This window comes from Pleuronectes platessa, chromosome 20 (genome assembly GCF_947347685.1).
Source record: "Pleuronectes platessa chromosome 20, fPlePla1.1, whole genome shotgun sequence".
Classification (NCBI taxonomy): Eukaryota; Metazoa; Chordata; class Actinopteri; order Pleuronectiformes; family Pleuronectidae; genus Pleuronectes; species Pleuronectes platessa.
The window spans coordinates 13,499,545-13,517,649 of NC_070645.1; the positions used below are offsets into that span (position 1 = coordinate 13,499,545).

Sequence of the window (18,105 nt, forward strand, 5' to 3'; positions counted from 1 at the left end):
GGAAATGCAAGCAGAGCGGTCCGCCGGGACTCGGCTTACCTGGAGCTCTGCGTCTGTGACCTCTGCAGTAATGGGATTCTGATTGACGGGACATATTGTGCCTCGCCACTGATGATGGCAGCAGAAACAGACAAAAACAAGACACGACATAAAGCCTGTGTGAAAACGCCCCCTTTTCCTTTTTACGTCAGGTCAGCCATTATCGACATGTTGCCACTCAGCTTTCAAGCATCGCTCCAAATCGCTACATTGTGACGTCAGAGCTAAACGTATCCGCCGCTAATTAATAGTAATTATCTGCAATCCAAGCCTGAAACATCCCCGGCGCACAAAGCTGCTGATCCCGACAAATTGAGCGCACTAAACTCAACATGGTCCTTAAGTGAGTTAACTAAGTGAAGCAATTACATTTCAATCTAACGCCCAGGTGTTTTCATACGCAAGCCAATTGGGTCAAACACTGTTATGTTAATAAACGCTTTATTTTTTTAGCTTGTGTTTGCTGTAAATGTGCAAAAACTCACCGGGGGTTCAAAGGGGCGGGGAAAGATGGTTCAGAGACCACGCTGGTTTAATTATATGTGAGGAAACAGTTACACAGGAGTGGGCTGGAAAAAAGACCTTGAGGTGCATGGGAGCATGTGTGTGTGTGTGTGTGTGTGTGTGTGTGTGTGTGTATACGCAGGTGGTTTGCTGAATGGATAATAATTACACAACGCAGACAATTTTAAGTACAATATATTTGTCCCATCTGATCACCCCAAGCACACACGCATGCGTTCTCACACACACTTGTTTACACACACACACACACACACACAAACACACACATCTGTAGCGATACACACACCACTGGGCTCCTCCCCACTGACTTTCTTGCAGCTGCCACCTATATTGGTTTAAAACAGATCGGCCTGTCTGCTAACGTGTTGCCTGCTAATTACCTCCTCCTCTACCTCTCCCCTCCCGGGCCGCAGTGCATTGTGGGGGAAGTGGAAGGAGTGAGATCTCAGCACAAGCCCCCCCTGGGATGTACACTCCATTCCACACCCCCCTTCTCCCCCAAAAAAGTAATTATATCCTTCTTCCCCCGTCCCGCCTGCTCCTCCTCTCACTACACAGCAGACACTTAAAGAAACGTGGAGGCAGAGTCTCGGTGTTAGTTTTCTCTTAAGTGTCGGCTTTTGGTTCAGTTAGTTAGCGTGAGGGAATAGATTCACTAACAGAGCCTGATTCACTATCAATACACTTAAAAACGATCTTGAAAACATCAAATTTCCACCACGGTATTTTGTTACTGTACTTTTCATGTGTTTGTAGTTTATTCTTTGGTACTATTCACTTTGACTAAACCTAATATCAGCGAATATCTGCACTTTCTACTGCAAAATATCGACTTAATAAATTTGAGGTGACCAGGAGTCACTGGGGGCGGGGCTGTGTGTCGTTGTACGTCCTTGGGGAAATTACAGCCACTGATGGCCTGCAGGTCGAACTCGCTGCCAGAGCATCATTTGTTTTTTTTATTCCACCACATTGGACTGACACAGGCATTCACTGGTGGTGATCTCTGTCATGGCAACTACATTTGAAGAATCACTTCCTATAGCAAAACAGTCTTCAAAGTAAGAGCGCAACACTTGTTTTGTTGTTGCACTGCTTCATACTGAGTTGCATAGCAGGGCTTTTATTTTTAAAAGTTGTGAACTTGTGTGAAAAATGTAGTTATCACAACTCAATTACTGCAGGTCACTTTTACAGATTCAGAGAGAAAGCTGCAAAAAGCATCACCTCAGCAAATAGAAACAGCCCAGTTCAAATAGGCAGGTCTAAAACCGCACTAGTCTTGTTCGAATCATTGCTTTAAATATAAAGGAGGGAATTGATCCACTGATCCAATCAGAGTGGGCTGTTATCATTAGACCCCGCCTCCTTCAACGAGAGCAATGGACGCCTGCAGCAATCTAGGATGAAGAAACACCTCAATGGGTTGAGAAGACGCTGAGACACCACTTCAAGTACATTTAAAAGCATGCACTAACTTTTCTCAAGTAGAAAACTCCATGTGGTACCTTTACTGGAGTATATTTTGTCAATTGTCACTACAGAGTACTTCTACTTCCTACACAACTGTAGATAATGTGCAACCTTAACACAGACTGTGCCCCAGTGTTAAGCATCCACAGGAGAACCTCCTCGTGAATTTGCAATTGTTACATGTTGGTCTGGTAAGAAAGAGAGAAATGAAGAAAACCCCTGAGAAGAGTCACGCTGTGTTTGTGCTCGATGCATTTCCCTGCTTACATTTTGCAGCCACCTGCCAGTCAGTCCTGTCACCTTCAGTGCCGTTGTTATTTATTCATACAGTTGGCAACCAGAGAGAGACAAACAGGAGAGGAAGACGTTGCAGGAGATGAGTCGAGGCCAGAATTGGCGTCGCTGCCAAACAACAGCTTTCATTCCAGTTTGTATAAAGAGGCAACTCATATGAACAAGGAACCAAGGCTCTACAGAGGCTACTGTCGTGACTGTTAAGCTGGAAAAGGACATATCGGAAAAGTAATAGATTAAAGCTTGAGCAGTGATTAGCAAAAATTATAATAAGATCTTACAAAACTAAAAAGGTCACAACAATGAGTATGTATCTTTATCACACTGCCAACACACCATGTGTTTCACCGCCCCTCCAGTTCAGTTCATCTTTGGTTCCCTGCGCTGAGGTGCCTGCCAGCACCAATCCACCCAGCCCATCCATCTATCGAATCCTCAGCATTACTAATGTATGGAGTTGGACATGCTATCCAAGCAGGAGTCAATCAAGAGGTCTTTAATGCCTCTGACATGCCAAGCCAGTTCAATAGAATCGACTAGCGGGGCCTTGCTGATACCGCGCTCCCAGCTCAAGACTGCTGGGGACAAAGAGATGCACTGCGGAGGAGGGAGAGATCAAACTCCATGGAGGGCGGGGACGATGCAGCGAGGCCAGGTGGAGAAGTGACAATAAGCGATCTTGTCTTTTCATAAGTGACAACAATGATAGGAGCCCTTAAAGGAAGCCGCTCGGCCAAGATCCTGCAGCATTGATCAGTTTGGGTTGGTAGCTCGTCTGCAGACTTACAGAGGTGAGACTGTACTTGACCTCAGTATGTGTCTGTGTGAGAGAGAGAGAGAGAGAGAGAGAGAGAGAGAGAGAGAGAGAGAGAGAGAGAGAGAGAGAGAGAGAGAGAGAGAGAGAGAGAGAGAGAGAGAGAGAGAGAGAGAGAGAGAGAGAGTATGTGTACTGCAGTAGGATCAAACCAGAGAGTTTTCTGCTTGGTACTACCATGTTGTTGAATTATTCGCCTTACAGCAATAAAAGTGTGAATCACGTTTAAAAAGAAGAAAGACTGGGTTTCCCACAGAATTAATACAATCTATTGGGGGGGGAGGCCTTGTACCCGCACATGACGATCACTCTCACCCGCATAAAATCCTAGTGATAAGTACATAGCCTAATAGGGAATGAAAAGACCTCACATGAGAGAAAAAACTGCATTGCAATAGCTGAAACTATGTGCAGAAATGTTTTGATCATAATGAAACTGTGGTGGATAAATGGTTGGAAACACTGAAGGAACAAAAGAGTTGATTCTGGTGTCACTGGTGTCTAACAAACGTCAGGGACAACGAGGAGAATTATTCAAAAGAAGAGGAAAACAATACAAATCACCACATTCCAAATGTCTCTGGTCACCTTGGTGCTTCTTGCCACTGTTCTCCCCCTGTTACCTAATCCCACAATCTGGCACAGGGATGTCCCATGGCTACACTCTCCAGGGGCCAGCATCTGAAACCAGGGACCCAAAGAGCAGGTGTAATTACAGAAAATGTTGGCCATTTTCCAGCTGGAGCAGGGGTTAACTCTTAGTGCATTTAGCATCTACTTTCCCTCTTAAGCTGCGGCTGAGGGTTATCACGGTGGTTACAGTGTTCACTGTTGAGTTGAAAGCAGAAAGACCACAGAGGCCAAAGTTTCAGTTGAGGCAAATGAGAGGCTGCAGGCCTCCGGTGATTAATGAGGAGGCATGAGATTTTAAGAAGGAGGGCATGCAGGTGTGTGTGTGTGTGTGAGAGAGAGAGAGAGAGAGAGAGAGAGAGAGAGAGAGAGAGAGAGAGAGAGAGAGAGAGAGAGAGAGAGAGAGAGAGAGAGAGAGAGAGAGAGAGAGAGAGAGAGAGATTTATAGAAAATAACTGTAGATACAGAGCAGGTACAGACTCAGTGACCACAGTCTAACCATAGATGAAGAACGACATGAGGCCTGGATAACTCTATCCGTAAAGCTTATTAATATCTTCACCTGACATTCAAACCAATAAACTGAAGTAAAATGCAAAACACTTCACTGATAGAAGGAGTGAGAGAAAGAGCAAGAAGTAATGAAGAAGACGAGGGGAAACATACAGAGAGATAAGGAAGGAGAGCGAGACGGATAAGAAACAGGTCGTTCTTATCACTGTTTCAGTACCAACTAACGTACACACAGACGCGGCATATATATATCTCAGTGTGTATAAGTATATATATATATATATATATATAATCTTATAAATATATATTTCAAGTGACATAAAAAAGAATCCTGCTGAAATTTTGAAAAAAGACACAAACAGTGAACCTTGAGGAAGATATCTGTTCAGCAACACAAAACAACATAAGCCAAACACAAACAAGGCATCTATAATAAAAAAGCGACAATGCAGCAGTTTTTCAGACTCCACTGAGTGAGATAGAGTTTTTCTATATTTAATTTGGAGTCACATCAAATCTCTGAGCTGAGAAAATGACAGAGAAGTTGCACAGCCATATAGAATTGCATATCAGGGTTGAAAGAAACTGTTTTAGACGATGTTCCAATGTAAAACTGCAGAATATATGAGGTTAGAATGAACCATTTGTACAAATGGTCCCTGAAATTGATTTGTCTCTGCAGATTGGCCACTGCAACACAGGAATTATATGCAAATTTTATATGGCTATTGCCTCCGTTCTCATTAACGCTTTTTATAAGCATCTTTATTACATGAACTAAGGGATCAAAACAAACAATCTAACTACAGTAAACAAGATATCTTATTTTTTTTCTTTATTTAGAAATGTTTTGGATCCGCTGTATGTGTTTATTTAGCGAAACCATTTTACACCCGAACACTCTGCTTTTGGATTTATGAGACACTTTCAGTAATTTCACCATTTATTATAGTTGATCTACTTATATAACCTTCTAGCTTATGTTCTTTAGAGAGTAGTGATGTGAAGTTTTTGAAGTTGATCCAAGAAATGACACCACAGTCAGCCAAAATGTGAATGGAGCACTGGAGGACCATTTCTATTCCAGAGATTTAACGGTACAGGGAGCTGTCCATTCAGCACCACAAAACCACAGCACAAGCCAGAAGACCCACTGAGCGTTAACAGCAGCCGGGTCTGTATTTCCAAACACAAAACACAAAGATTTCCATATTCATTGTTTGTAATACCGAGAGGCCCTCTCAATTAAATCCCTGACCTCTTAGCTGAGTGCTGACAGCAGTGTTTAAGCAATGTTTAAGTAATCAGTGGCTCATTAGAGCTTAATGGGTCAGTGATAACCCAGCAGCCATAAAACAGGGCAGCTTCTGGATGCTGAGAAGTGATATGTCATATAAACAATGGGCACAAACACAGCAGCTTAAACATGCATAAAGAACACAGAGGTAAATCTCCTCTGTGCGACCTTCCTTCTTGCTCAAAGATGTATGATTCAAATTCCATAATTTATTCAGACTAATATCTTCAGCTTGAGGAGACTTTTTCTTTTCAAATTTGAACAATACACAAGTTAAAGTTAACGTAATTTAAAAGTACATCCTATCAAACACAACTTCTTATACAATTTATGTTGTTTTGACCTTTTAAAGTGTGTAAATTCAAATGGATTAAACGGTTGGATTTGATCTCATTTGATGAAACTGATAGCCTTGAAATCATATAAAAAGGAAAAAAATAATAAATAAAGAAGGGTTCTGTGGCCTTGAAGAACTGTAATAAACACAGACCAATCATTCCATTTGGACAGATTGGTCTGCGTACCTGTCAGTAAACAAGCTGCCTGCCTGCACTCACACTGTCTGTGCTTGTCACTGCGTGTGAGACGCCGCTGAAGCAGAGCTAGCGAGTGACTCACGAAGAAGTCCGCTGCCAGAAGTTGTCAGGCAGTGCACGTTCATGTGTTTTGGGGGTGTGGCTTTGACGGAGGGGCCAATGGGAGGGGTGGGATGTATCTGTTGAATATTTCAGAATTTCCAACCCCAGCTTTGCGTAGTAGATACATACACAAGGGATCTGCAGGACTTGACACTGTACACGTCAAAGTTCAGAACGCACATCCTGGAAAGTGGAACAGCCTGAAGAGGAAACCCTCTGAAGAGGCAACTAATCAGAGGCAAAGATGAGGAAAGAAATACATTTGTCTTTATACAAGTGTCCTGCCACCACATAATGATTAATGTGACATTTAATTATCAAGACGTTCTCATTGTTGGCAGCAATAACCACTGGTGTCAGGTAGTGAGCGGACCAGAAGTGAAGGATTATAACTTATAACAGCTCAGGGTTCAGCTCTTCAACACGTGAACTCGGTCAGTGAGCCCGCTGCTTAAGAAGCAGTGGGGGAGCAGATGTACGCTGCCATTGCTGCTGATTTGTGGTCAGCTAAGAGAGTCAAACTCTGCCCAGACCCACTAATCACCATCAGCCAACATCATAATCACCATCATCTCGGCCGTCGCCCCCGCGTCACCACTGAGTCATCGTGCTCCAGTAAGTCACATTACCTGCTAAAGGAGCAAAGGTCTGGAAAATTCAATACAGCACTCTTTCTTTGTTTGATTGTTATTCTTCTCCTCTTTTGTCGGGTTGCAGCTCTATTGTGCGCTCCTGTTCTGCTTGAAGGCTAAAGCACCATACGATGGCCACGCATAATGAGCGCCTGCATTCATTGGCCTCCGCAAAAGATAACTCAGTCAGAATCGATTTTCATGACTCAATGATCCCATTATCAAGCAGTTTTTATTCATCACTCCCTGTCGTCTTCAGAATCAAATATCTCGCTTGGGGAGGTTCAGGACCTTACCACGTCAGTACTGTGGATGTGTGTGTGTGTGTGTTTGTCTTTGTGTGTGTGTGTGTGTGTCTGAGTGTGTGTGTGTGTATGTGTGTGCTTTTAAGGGTAAAGACCCAATGACATTGGTACAACTGAGAGCCGATTCACGTTGAATCAAATTGTCGGTAGCTGAGAGTGTATCTGGGTGAGAGAGCAACAAAGCATAGGAGAGGGTGAGCGAGGCTAACATGACCCTAGCCCCTTTTCTACTGGTTAAAAAACCCACTAACACTCACTAACATCGGGGTTTTGTCTGAAATGGGAGTTGATACAATCAGCATTCACTCACAGGTCAGATGACTGCCGTAGGGATGGAAACATCTGAGTGAACAAATGTCTTTCTCTCTAATTTGTCAGTCTAGACGCGGATGCTGCACTGATAATGTCTGATAATTATCTATCCATAAATCTGCAAAAGATCATCATCATATCAATTTGTAATCATAATTCTGTATTCATTTCCCACAAAGACACAAACAGGGCAGATGTGTTTCTCTTCTATTTAAGCCCTAGGCATCCCATTCATCTCCGTATTTATTACACATTCAATCATATCTCAATGAAATCTGAACAAATACACTTGTTTCATTTGATAAACATGCTGCCTTTTAAAATCAAATGATTCCACTGACAGCTCGAGATACACTGCAGTAGATATGATGATAGATTTAACAAGTTTTATAATCGTATAATCTTCAGAATGTACACACTAGATGATTGGCTCAGAACGTACAACCACACACTTGCTGTTTGTAGGAAACAATTTCACAGCGGCGATTCCAGAGACTTGAAGTCTTACAGAAACTTGCAATATCTTCTTCTTCTTCTTCTTCTTCTTCTTCTTCTTCTTCTTCTTCTTCTTCTTCAGTTTCTTTTTGGCGATTGGCAAACAACTTCTGCATCACCACCACCTTCTGAACGGGAGTGTGGAGCAGTCGCGTGATTAAATGTGACTTCACAAGAAATGCTAACATGGAGGAGAACTGCCCCCCCCACTCGCTTATAGATACCATGTCTTCAGCGAGCTGGTGGGGGCTGCAAGTGAAGGAGAGGTCAATGAGGGGATTCGTCACCAGGCCCTGACAGGAGGGGCCATTATGCACGATGAAGACAGGGGTGGGGGGAGTGGAAAAAAGGCTCCTCCATTAATGAAATGGGTCACCGCATGAATGTTGAATGTGCTCCGTCGACAGTAAGAAAGAGAAAAACGCCTCAGATATGGACCATATCTGTGCCGAGACCCCTTTTCTACACAATGGAGGAATCTGGCCGGCCCTACCCTGGACACAAAAAAGCTTTGTGAGAAATCAGCTCGCGTGACGGCTCAGTGGAACCAAAGACGGTCGTGATATAAGGGAACTCTGTGGTAAACGTTTGACTTATCATGTGGTATATGTCCATGTATATTCATGTAAGAATCGTGGAGGGAATCAAAGATGATGCCTGCCTGCCTGCCTGTGTGTGTGTGTGGGTGGAAGTGTTTGTGGGTGGAAGTGTGTCTGAAGTCTACACATATACACACAAACACACCCGGACTTAGCTGTGAATATTCTGCATATGTCGCCGATGATTCCATGTAACGAACTCCCCCTTGTGTTTTTTCTCCTCCTCCTTCTCCTCCCTCATGTTCTCCTGCAGGTGGATGTGATGACAGTGATAACGCAGAGGGGGATTTAAAGGGAGGCTGGTGAGGAAGTCCCTCTCTCCACCAGTTCATCATTGTTAGTGCATTTTTTTTGTTCCCATACACTTAGTCAGGGGGAGGTTTCTGGGTCTGACGGCCTGGTCCTGATCTATCTATCACTCAAGATCTTTTTGGCCAGGCCTCCACACTCCCAGGGTTTAATCTAATGATATTATTTTGTTGATAAAACATGTATTGCTTTAACTGTTACTCTGACATGCCGCCCTCCTCTTGTGTTTTTGAGCTTGTGGTCGTCTCGTTCCCACACAACATATACCAGTGAAGTGCGAGTTGTCTGGTCATGCCGGGCACATCAGCAGTACACTCTTCCAGTACGAGGAAATAAATCCAATTTGTTGCCTGCGCCGGCTTCTAATAATGGTAAACCCACTGGGAGGGGAAATCAATGCTCAAAATATAAGATCTGCATTATGCAGCACTGCGGCGCTCAATAGGAAAACAAGCGATATTGTATCAAGCTGAAGTGTAACCTTCATTCTCTGAGGAGGAAAATGAGTGTTGCCTCATCCCTGAGACGGGGAGAGGGATTTGTTGAGGCGAGGCCTCCTGTCCTCTGCTCGGCAGATAAAATCTTCATGTCACTCGTAGCTTTGCTCCTCATATCTCTGGACCCAGTCGACTCCTCTGGTCTGTGATAAACAGTGAGGAATTGGCTAGTACACATTCTGTGGGTTCAATTTCAGTGACATGGCGGCTTATCATTTGATTTTATTCGTACATAAAGCTTTCAGAGACTTGATTTTATCTTACACTTGAGCTGTTCTCTACTTCTAACACTGTTCCCAGGATTTCATTTTCATGTTCATCGTCGCTGGGAGACTTCAGACGAGACACCACAGGTGAAGTGGAAGAATCTAGTTGGAATATTCTGTATATGTTTCTAGTATAATCACCTTTTGGGATTTCTGACTACTGGTAGTGTTTTGCAGTAATTTTTATTACACCAGCCAAGGAGGTTATGTTATTATTGCAGTCAGAGGGATTACGCGAAATTATTTTCTTCAAACACAATCCTGCCGCAAGTTTCAAACAGTTCTGGTGAAGACCAGCTGGTGGCGATGATGGGTGAACAAAGACAGAAAAGGGTGAACCGAGACAAAGATAAAGGGATTTATAAAAGCTTTGGTTTATGTGCAGGACATTAAAATTTGTTATACCTCACTGATGCACACAATACATAACAAAACTAAATAAAGTACTTAAAATAACTGCTTACTTTGTGACAAACTAACTTCTACTGCAACTGCATCATTTTGACTTAAAATGATATTTTCTTGACACATATCACATATTTGAAAATCAATTTCCTGGTGAAAATGCAGAGTGAATGCTGAGTTGGTAAACAATGCAGGATGTTACCACTCCAGAAAGTTAGGCAGAGCTGTCCTGTGCAAAAAGTAAAGGAAAACAAACTGCTGAATCAGCTTTCATACAAACCAACCGATCAGGAGAAGTCAGCAATCAGTTCTTTAAGTCACCAGTCATTTCAAAGTTTGATCTGCCTGGAAAGCAGAGATTGCATCCTTCACGTCACTGCCATTTATCACCTGCACCTAAACAGGTTTCTATAGGCAGCCTTCTCTAAAGCACGGCCTCATCTGCAGGGACTTCATTCAGACTGAAAACAACTAAAAGTCAACACGCTGCTGTTTTTGTCATGAATAATAATAAAAACAAGAAATATCAGGGCTCTTGTGAAAGTACAGCACAATAGGTTTTAAGCTGGATTGTCTATGGAAAAGGGTCAATTCAGCAAACAGAGACTAAGCAGTGAAAATCCATCCTTCTTTCATCCTGCTATTTGTATGAGAGAGTGGTCGGCAGTGAGGGGGAAAGACGGGAGGTTTTAGAAAAACATCTTTGCCTGGAGAAAGTTAGTTTATGTGTGGAAACACTCTGGGTCACACACACTTCTGTTCACCTACTAAAGACGGAAACATGAAATGTGCCACTCAGACAGACGCCCTTGAACACTGACAATAAAGTTTCCTTCAAGATCATATTTATTCTCAGAATGAAAACAACACGCAGAACAACAGACACTTCGTTTTGGTGTCCGTTCCTTCCCTGAACCTTGGATAAACTGTTTGTTTTACTTTTCACAGTATAAAGCGTCTGAGTGGTGTGATCATATTTTCGCTGAGATCTCAGCTGTACTAAAGCAAGTGTATGTAAATGTATCACAATTGTCAAACTAAATTCTCATAATTTAATCAGCTTGTGGTTTTTACACCAAATTTAGTTGAATTTCATTCAAGACAATACATTCCGAGTAAACATAATGAAATGCCCTTTTTCTCTCAAAATTAACTTCAGGTTGCATCATACACTGTCTGCAAATATTCTCCACTGTAATCTCACACATGCACACACTACAGGATTTGAAATTAATGGCACATCACACACTACAGGATATTTTGTTAGATTTTTATTCCTCCAGAGGAAGTGACACATCACCACTCTTCCTCTCATGAGGACGAAGATGCAAACGTATAGTACCACAACTTGCTCAGTCAAAAAGTTTTGCAGTGATGTCAAATGAAAGCAGAACAAATGAGTCTGGACGAGAGAATGCTTGGGGAGATAACTTTAACAACTCAGCTGTCCCCTGCACTCATACTGTATACAATGATTCTGCTGGCAGTAACCACAGTACCAGCTAATTAGGACCAAACATCGGTACGACCAAGGTTCCCGACTCCCCTCTTAAGTTCCCCTCACAGCCCCCAGTGAGACAGACAATGTAACATGCTGTTCCCTCATTTCAGACAAAATACACTTGCCCAATGTGTTTCAAGAAATGATGTTCCCTTTCGCGTAACCCTGTGGGCTGCAGCTGAAGAGTAATATCACACAACAAAATAATTGCTTAATTAAAAACACTTTTTGGAAGCAATTAACAGTTTGTTACAATGGAGTATTAGGGCCATATTGAAGATTTCAACGATGAAGTCGTAATTAAGAAGAAATCTTAATACTACAAGAATAAAAAAGTAATTTTGATGAAAAAAGTCAGAATATTAGAAGAACAACGTTGTAACTTAATGTGAAATTCATAGTGTAAAATGATATATATATCATAATACTATGACTTTATTCTTGTGATACAATGTCCTCGTTCTCAAAAGCAGATTCTTTGCCTTTTAATTGGCCTCCACTTTGTGAATCAAGCAATACATGTCATTTCTTCCTAAGTGCCTATATTTAGATTCATAACAATGGCTGCACAGTGGTAATATGTCTCTGCCGCTAGCGTGGTTTCAAACATGTCACCGCTCCCTGATAAAAGCTAATTAATCATCTGAACCGAGGCTTGATTGACAGCAAAAGCATCACCACACAGAATATTTCCGTCCCGCCATCCAGTAATATCCCTGTTTTTGTCTGTTGCCATAAAGGACACAGACGTGACCACGATGGTTCCATGTTGCCAGCAGCCATATGCAGATGACTGTGCACAGGCAGCTGGGGCCTCCAGATACGGTGCAGTGCACTCCTGCTGCTGCCAACGCAATGCACTTCCTATTCTGCCCCCGCCTGTACACTACCGCAGCTTTTAAATCCACCCCCACCTCTCTTTATTCTTACCTTCACGGTTCACATGTGCACTGCTTGGGGAGGTTTTGTTGCTGCTGGGAATAACCAATTAATTGGATAGAAGGGGTCAACTTCTATATTAACACTGCCTCTTACAGATACACACACCCACCACAGCTGGCTCTAGATGAGTATGTGTTTGAGTAAATGACTGTTGACTGTTGGTCGTTGGGTAACGTCACTAGAGCCTGATAGAAGGGGGGTGCAGGTGGCTTGGCTTGAGGCTCCACAAGAACAGAGGGAAAGAATATACCACATTTGGGTTTATTTCATTCAGGTAGGTTTCTCTGTCTGTCGGCTCGCCCCCAAAAACTTTTAAGATGCCGTTGTCCGAGCCTACGCATACTTTCAAAGACAGCCTCATCAAGAAGGCACTTCCAGAGCACAGGAGCAGGCTGAGCAGGTTCCTGCCATGAGTGATTAGAATCTCCTTTGGAACCCTCAACCTGGCAGACGGAGGCAGGGAGGGCGTCAGTGAGAGATGAACCGGCGGGGGTTGGGGGCGATCAAAGGCAGGGAGGTGGAGAAGTGGCCTGGACAGAAGTCAGGAGGAAGAAGGAGGCGAGAGACAAAGGGCATAGGCGGGCAGCTGCAGGCTGTTGGGCTGTGTTTGAGGCTCACTGAGTTCTGTCAGTAACAAGCACAGATACAGATCAGCTGAGGACCGGTGTCATACTGAGATAAATGAAGGTTCGGAGCTGGTCAAAGGCAGAGTGGGACCTCTGTGACGTCCGCTGGGGAATAACAACTTGAAACAAAGACGCTAAGTATCAGCAGGTGACTGTGAACCTTCATTCAGACTTCAAATTCAAAGGCAGTCTATAGGTCAACCATTAAGAAACTACCTTAAGATTCCTCTTCGGCTGGAGAGAACATTTACTCAAGTATTCTGCAAAAGTACTCTTAGATGTGAAGTTACTGTACTTTACTTGAGTGTATCTGTTTAAAGCTATTCTACACCTTTACTGAATTTCAGAGATGATACTTATTTGAAAGTTATTACATGGACTAATATTTTTTTTACAGTTTCAAAAAAAGGTTAAGCTCATAAAATACAATGTATGGTTAGAGATCGGATTCAAACTTTTTTGTATGCTTCTTAAAATATGTCCTTTTAAAGTCCTCATGTCATATTGAATGGCAGTGAGTTATGAGTTATTTCATCATAGATTGACATCATCACCTAGAGAAGTAAGATGTATTCCCATATTAATGCTGGCACTCTTTGGAGGAAGCCCCAGCCCTTGGTTAACTACTATACTGTATATAAAGGAAATTGTTATATATTTTATGCATCATTATCAAACCAATAAATACTATATTAGTTATAGGAGACATTTTTCTGCAGATTGAGTACTTTTACTTTTTACTCCATGTACTCACATTAGAGACATTAGAGAAACCTCACTTAACTCAGTGTTCGGCTGATAAAAGGGCGGGGGTCACTTACAGCCATTAAAGGAACATGTGGCGTGGATGTTAACAGATGGCCCAAGTTATCTGGACCAATCACAAAGCCCATCCTACAGACATGGCACCCTCCAACACAATGACTAATGTAGACTGCTGATTCAAAAACCCGAAAAAAAGAGGCTGAAATGCAGAGCACAGCGCAAGGTGAGGTGAATAGATGCTTATGGTGGCACGGAGTCAGGCAGACGGAGTGAGACTAAGGAGGGCAGACAAGTGGAATGACTTATTCAGGGGGGAAGTGGGCAGCAAGAAACATGAAATTAGCACAAATAGATTATCTGTCGACCAGGGGCCGGCCTAAGAGCAAGCCAAGCACTATGGCGGGAGAGGGAGCGGGGAGAAAAAGCAGATTGACTTCTTGTTTGTTCCTCCCTTAGGGGAGAGCCGATAGAGCCATCATTCACCAAACTGCTGAGCTGTGGTTGAAACAGCTGTATCCAAAGCACACATGCACTAAAGTACACGGTGATTAGAATGCACCAAAAGCATGACCCCTGCACCCGGGGACAGATGAAGTGTCTAATCTCCCACATATGGTATATTTTGTGCGCCTCAGATAAGAGCTTCCCTTTATCACACTTGTGAATATTATTGATTTGCACTCGTGTGGACTTGATCCAAATATCTAAAGAGTAGCGGCGGCGCTTCGGTGCTTATAATTCATCCCCAGTGTTAGTGTAATGTGCTGCGCTGCATTTGGCACAAGCTCACAAATACACAGTCCTCTTATTGCAGTTACGCAGTGTAATGAGCCAAATGAATAAATAAATACACATCTGATCACTGCAGATGGATTTGGCCTCAGCTTCGATCAATACGTCAATCAGTCTCGACGTACAATTCAATATGTTTTGGAGGACTGATCTGAATCCATACAGTGCTTCACCGATGGAGACTTTTTCACCGGTGTAACATCCAGATCCACAGATTAAGTCAACCACGTGCATTAAGATGTAAATGGAAGCACTACAGCTGCAGAGCTTCGCAGTCCTGTAACATCGAAGCAGCTGGAGAAGTCTTTTTTTGTTTATTCCACACATTCTAATCTCTCGAAAATATAATTTTAAATATATTATGTGCACCCTGGAGCCGTCATCAGGGTAGAGGTCTGGTGAGCTTGCTCCTTCCTAGTGAACTCACAACTGCAATATTGACTTCTACAAAATTCCTGGATTTCAGGGCCTAAAGACAAAGGCGAGACCATTCCTCACCCGAAATGAGTTTTGAATATGCAAAGTTATACTGTAAGTGAGCTGAAGCGTACAGTAGCGGTCCCAATGAAACAATTAAAACCAGACCGAGAGTATTATCTCGAGAGGCGGGGGTTCATTGTCAGCATGGGGATTCACAGTCAAAGAGGTAGCTTCCTTCCGTGAGGCCGCGGGAAATCTAGACCAGAGATAAAAGGTCTACTAACCGATTCTCCCCCTCCCGTGTCTACCCTGCAGTCAAAGTGATTGTGAACCCTTAAGGTTGTTTCGGTTCTTCACCGATAATGTCCTGCGGCACACATATGCTGTATCACAACTCGCACTGCTGTAAACCGGCCAAAACAAGCTGTTGCTTTCCCTGAGTTCTGTTTTCTGCTCAGTCACCAAAAGAGCTTTTCTGGTTCATTCTGGCATTTAAAAAGTGCCAGAAGTCCCACCTAGAGTTCTCACAATGCTATTCTTTGGTGTGTGGTGGGTAGTGTATTAGCAGCTACACTCTGTGGTAGGTGTTTATCCCTCAAAAATAGCTGTAGAGGTATGGAGAGGGGCTTGGTCTTCTCTCATAATTCAAGACAACGACCCAAATCTGCAGAGGAAAACCTGACAACGACTGGGAGTAGTGGGCAAACGAGAGAAAACCAGGAGCCAGAACGAGATCTTTTAGTCGCCTGAATCTTCTCCGACTTTAATTACACTGTATTGATCACAGGGTGGAGAGGAAGAGGAGGGGAGGGGGGGGGGGGGGAGAGCGAGAGGGGGGGGAGTGACAGCTGGTGAAATTGCCGGCTGCGGTTACTGTAAAGCACGGGAAAAAACAGAGGCAGAGCAATTACGGCAAAGTCATACAGTAGATAATTAGAAAAATCGGCCCGACTCTCCACGCTCTCTCTCTCTCCACAAACCCCATTTTTCGCGGCTGCTACAATGAAACAGTGAGCGTGTCAGATTTATTAAAGTCAGCGGGCAGTATGCAATGTTCACATCCATCTCACAGCTCCATGCTTGGTTTGATTTGAAATTCTTTGCATTGATTCCCCCCCCACCCAAGCGACTTTGTGGTGCAGGCCTTCCCTGTAGACAAGCCCAATGGAATGGTCATGCATGACACTTCTGGCACTTCCCTGCAACAACTTTAGCACCAGATGCAAAGACGAGCACTTCTGCAGAGTTGCGCTCCTTCCCTCTCTATCTGTTCTGGGTTGACCTACTTCGGCAAAGAGCTTACGTTCCTGTCTTTGTTTCTCACACTGTTGTGGCAAGAAGAGAAAAACCTCCTACTGTATTTCCCTCCCCCCCCCCCCCCCCCCCCCCCCCCACACACTCCCGATCCGGGCCAATAGCGGCCGAGTCCAGCACATTGAAATATGCCAGATTCAACCTCACTGCCCCTGCAAAATCGCTCCCAGCGAGTCTCACCCAACTGTATTCTGGGGGTTAAGGAGCTTATGTCTTGTATACGATGCATGGAGAAAGGGGCTGAGCAGTGATTTGCCATGGGAGGGGGGGGGGGGGAGTGAAGCCTCTCTGTGTAGAGTGTATCTCATTATGGCTGAACTGTGTGTTACCTTTGGTAAACAGTGGGGGAACATTTCTCAGGCGAGCGTCACTCTAAACGCAGCGGGCTGGTAAACGACCGCGGCCCGATGGTGGCGCGCAGCCATTGCTCAAATCTACAGCCCCACAGGGAGGTATGAGTGCGGTCATGATTAGTCAGATAGAATAAATAATCTGCGCTCGTGACAGCCCCCTTCATTTCAGCGGGTGGTGAATGGATGTCCAATGCAGCTCTTTTGTGTTAGTAAATTCCCTCCAGTTATTTTTGCTCAATGACCTTCTCAATCACGAGAAAAGTCAAAAATTCCATTTTCTGAGTGAGACATTTATTATAATATCCCCGTTGTTCAAGGGCACCTGCAGAAATACACAATTTTAATGGAATATGCAGTGTGATATTAAGGAAATCAGCAAATCAGAGGTTTATTAACCCATTTAGATTGGATGCAACATATATACCATTAAGACTAGTTGCTGTTCACATACTTCTCCCTTTAGAGCAGGTAAAACGTGTGTGTCATGTGAAATAGATCTAAGTTCTCTGAAATACACACAGGGAAGGGAAATGTAGTTTGTGTGTTTGTTGTTGCTCTTAGTTTGCAAGAACATTTTTAAAGTAATTGTTTCAAACAATGGCTGACGATCTAAACGACATTAATGATGTTGAAGCAGATTACAGAAGAGTTTCATTGATTCAAATAACAGAGAAGAAAATTTAGACCAAGACAATCTTGTTGAGCCACTGACCAAGGCTCGGTCTGTGGGATACATGTTTGAGGATGTTTGAAGTATTTCATGTTTTTTCAGTTTATGGAAAAGATTTATATAAAGTAAATGTTTTTATTCCATTTCTCTTTCTGCCTCAGAGGCTGAGAAATTAAAGTATTTGTTAACAATGGCAATTGTGTCAGCTTTTCAGAAAAGGGTTTTAAATGGTTGTTTTACAGTGCATTTTATTCGTCTTAATGGTCTAACTGAAGTTTGATAGCCTTTGACAATCTGTTCATAAACAATAGCAAACCAGTTATTACAGCGCCACTGTCTATTAGCCAGCGCAGCATGAGACAGACAGCAACTGAAGCCCCACTTCTTTAAATGATCACCTGACGCTAACCCTCTTATTCAGCTGACTGAACTCTGAGTTATTCTTCCACACTGGTTCCAACAAGTTTGCTGCAGATGAGCAGGACACTAGTGACGTCTCTATTCCCTCTTCACGAGCCACAGCCTGGCATCCCCGACTTCAACGCCTCTACCCTCATCCTCAAATTGTTGTGACGTTCCGCCACTCTGCGCTCCGGCACCGCGACCCTCTCAAGTGTGAAGAGCAAAACAAGAGTAATTAAATCTTCATTCCTTCAGCCCCATACGACCATATTCACAT

General features: G+C 43.3%; 1 protein-coding gene across 1 annotated transcript in view; it reads right to left on the minus strand.

The window, feature by feature from the left end:
• ntng1a (netrin g1a) overlaps positions 1–18,105 on the minus strand; it is an 87,954-nt gene that overhangs the window by 33,415 nt on the left and 36,434 nt on the right.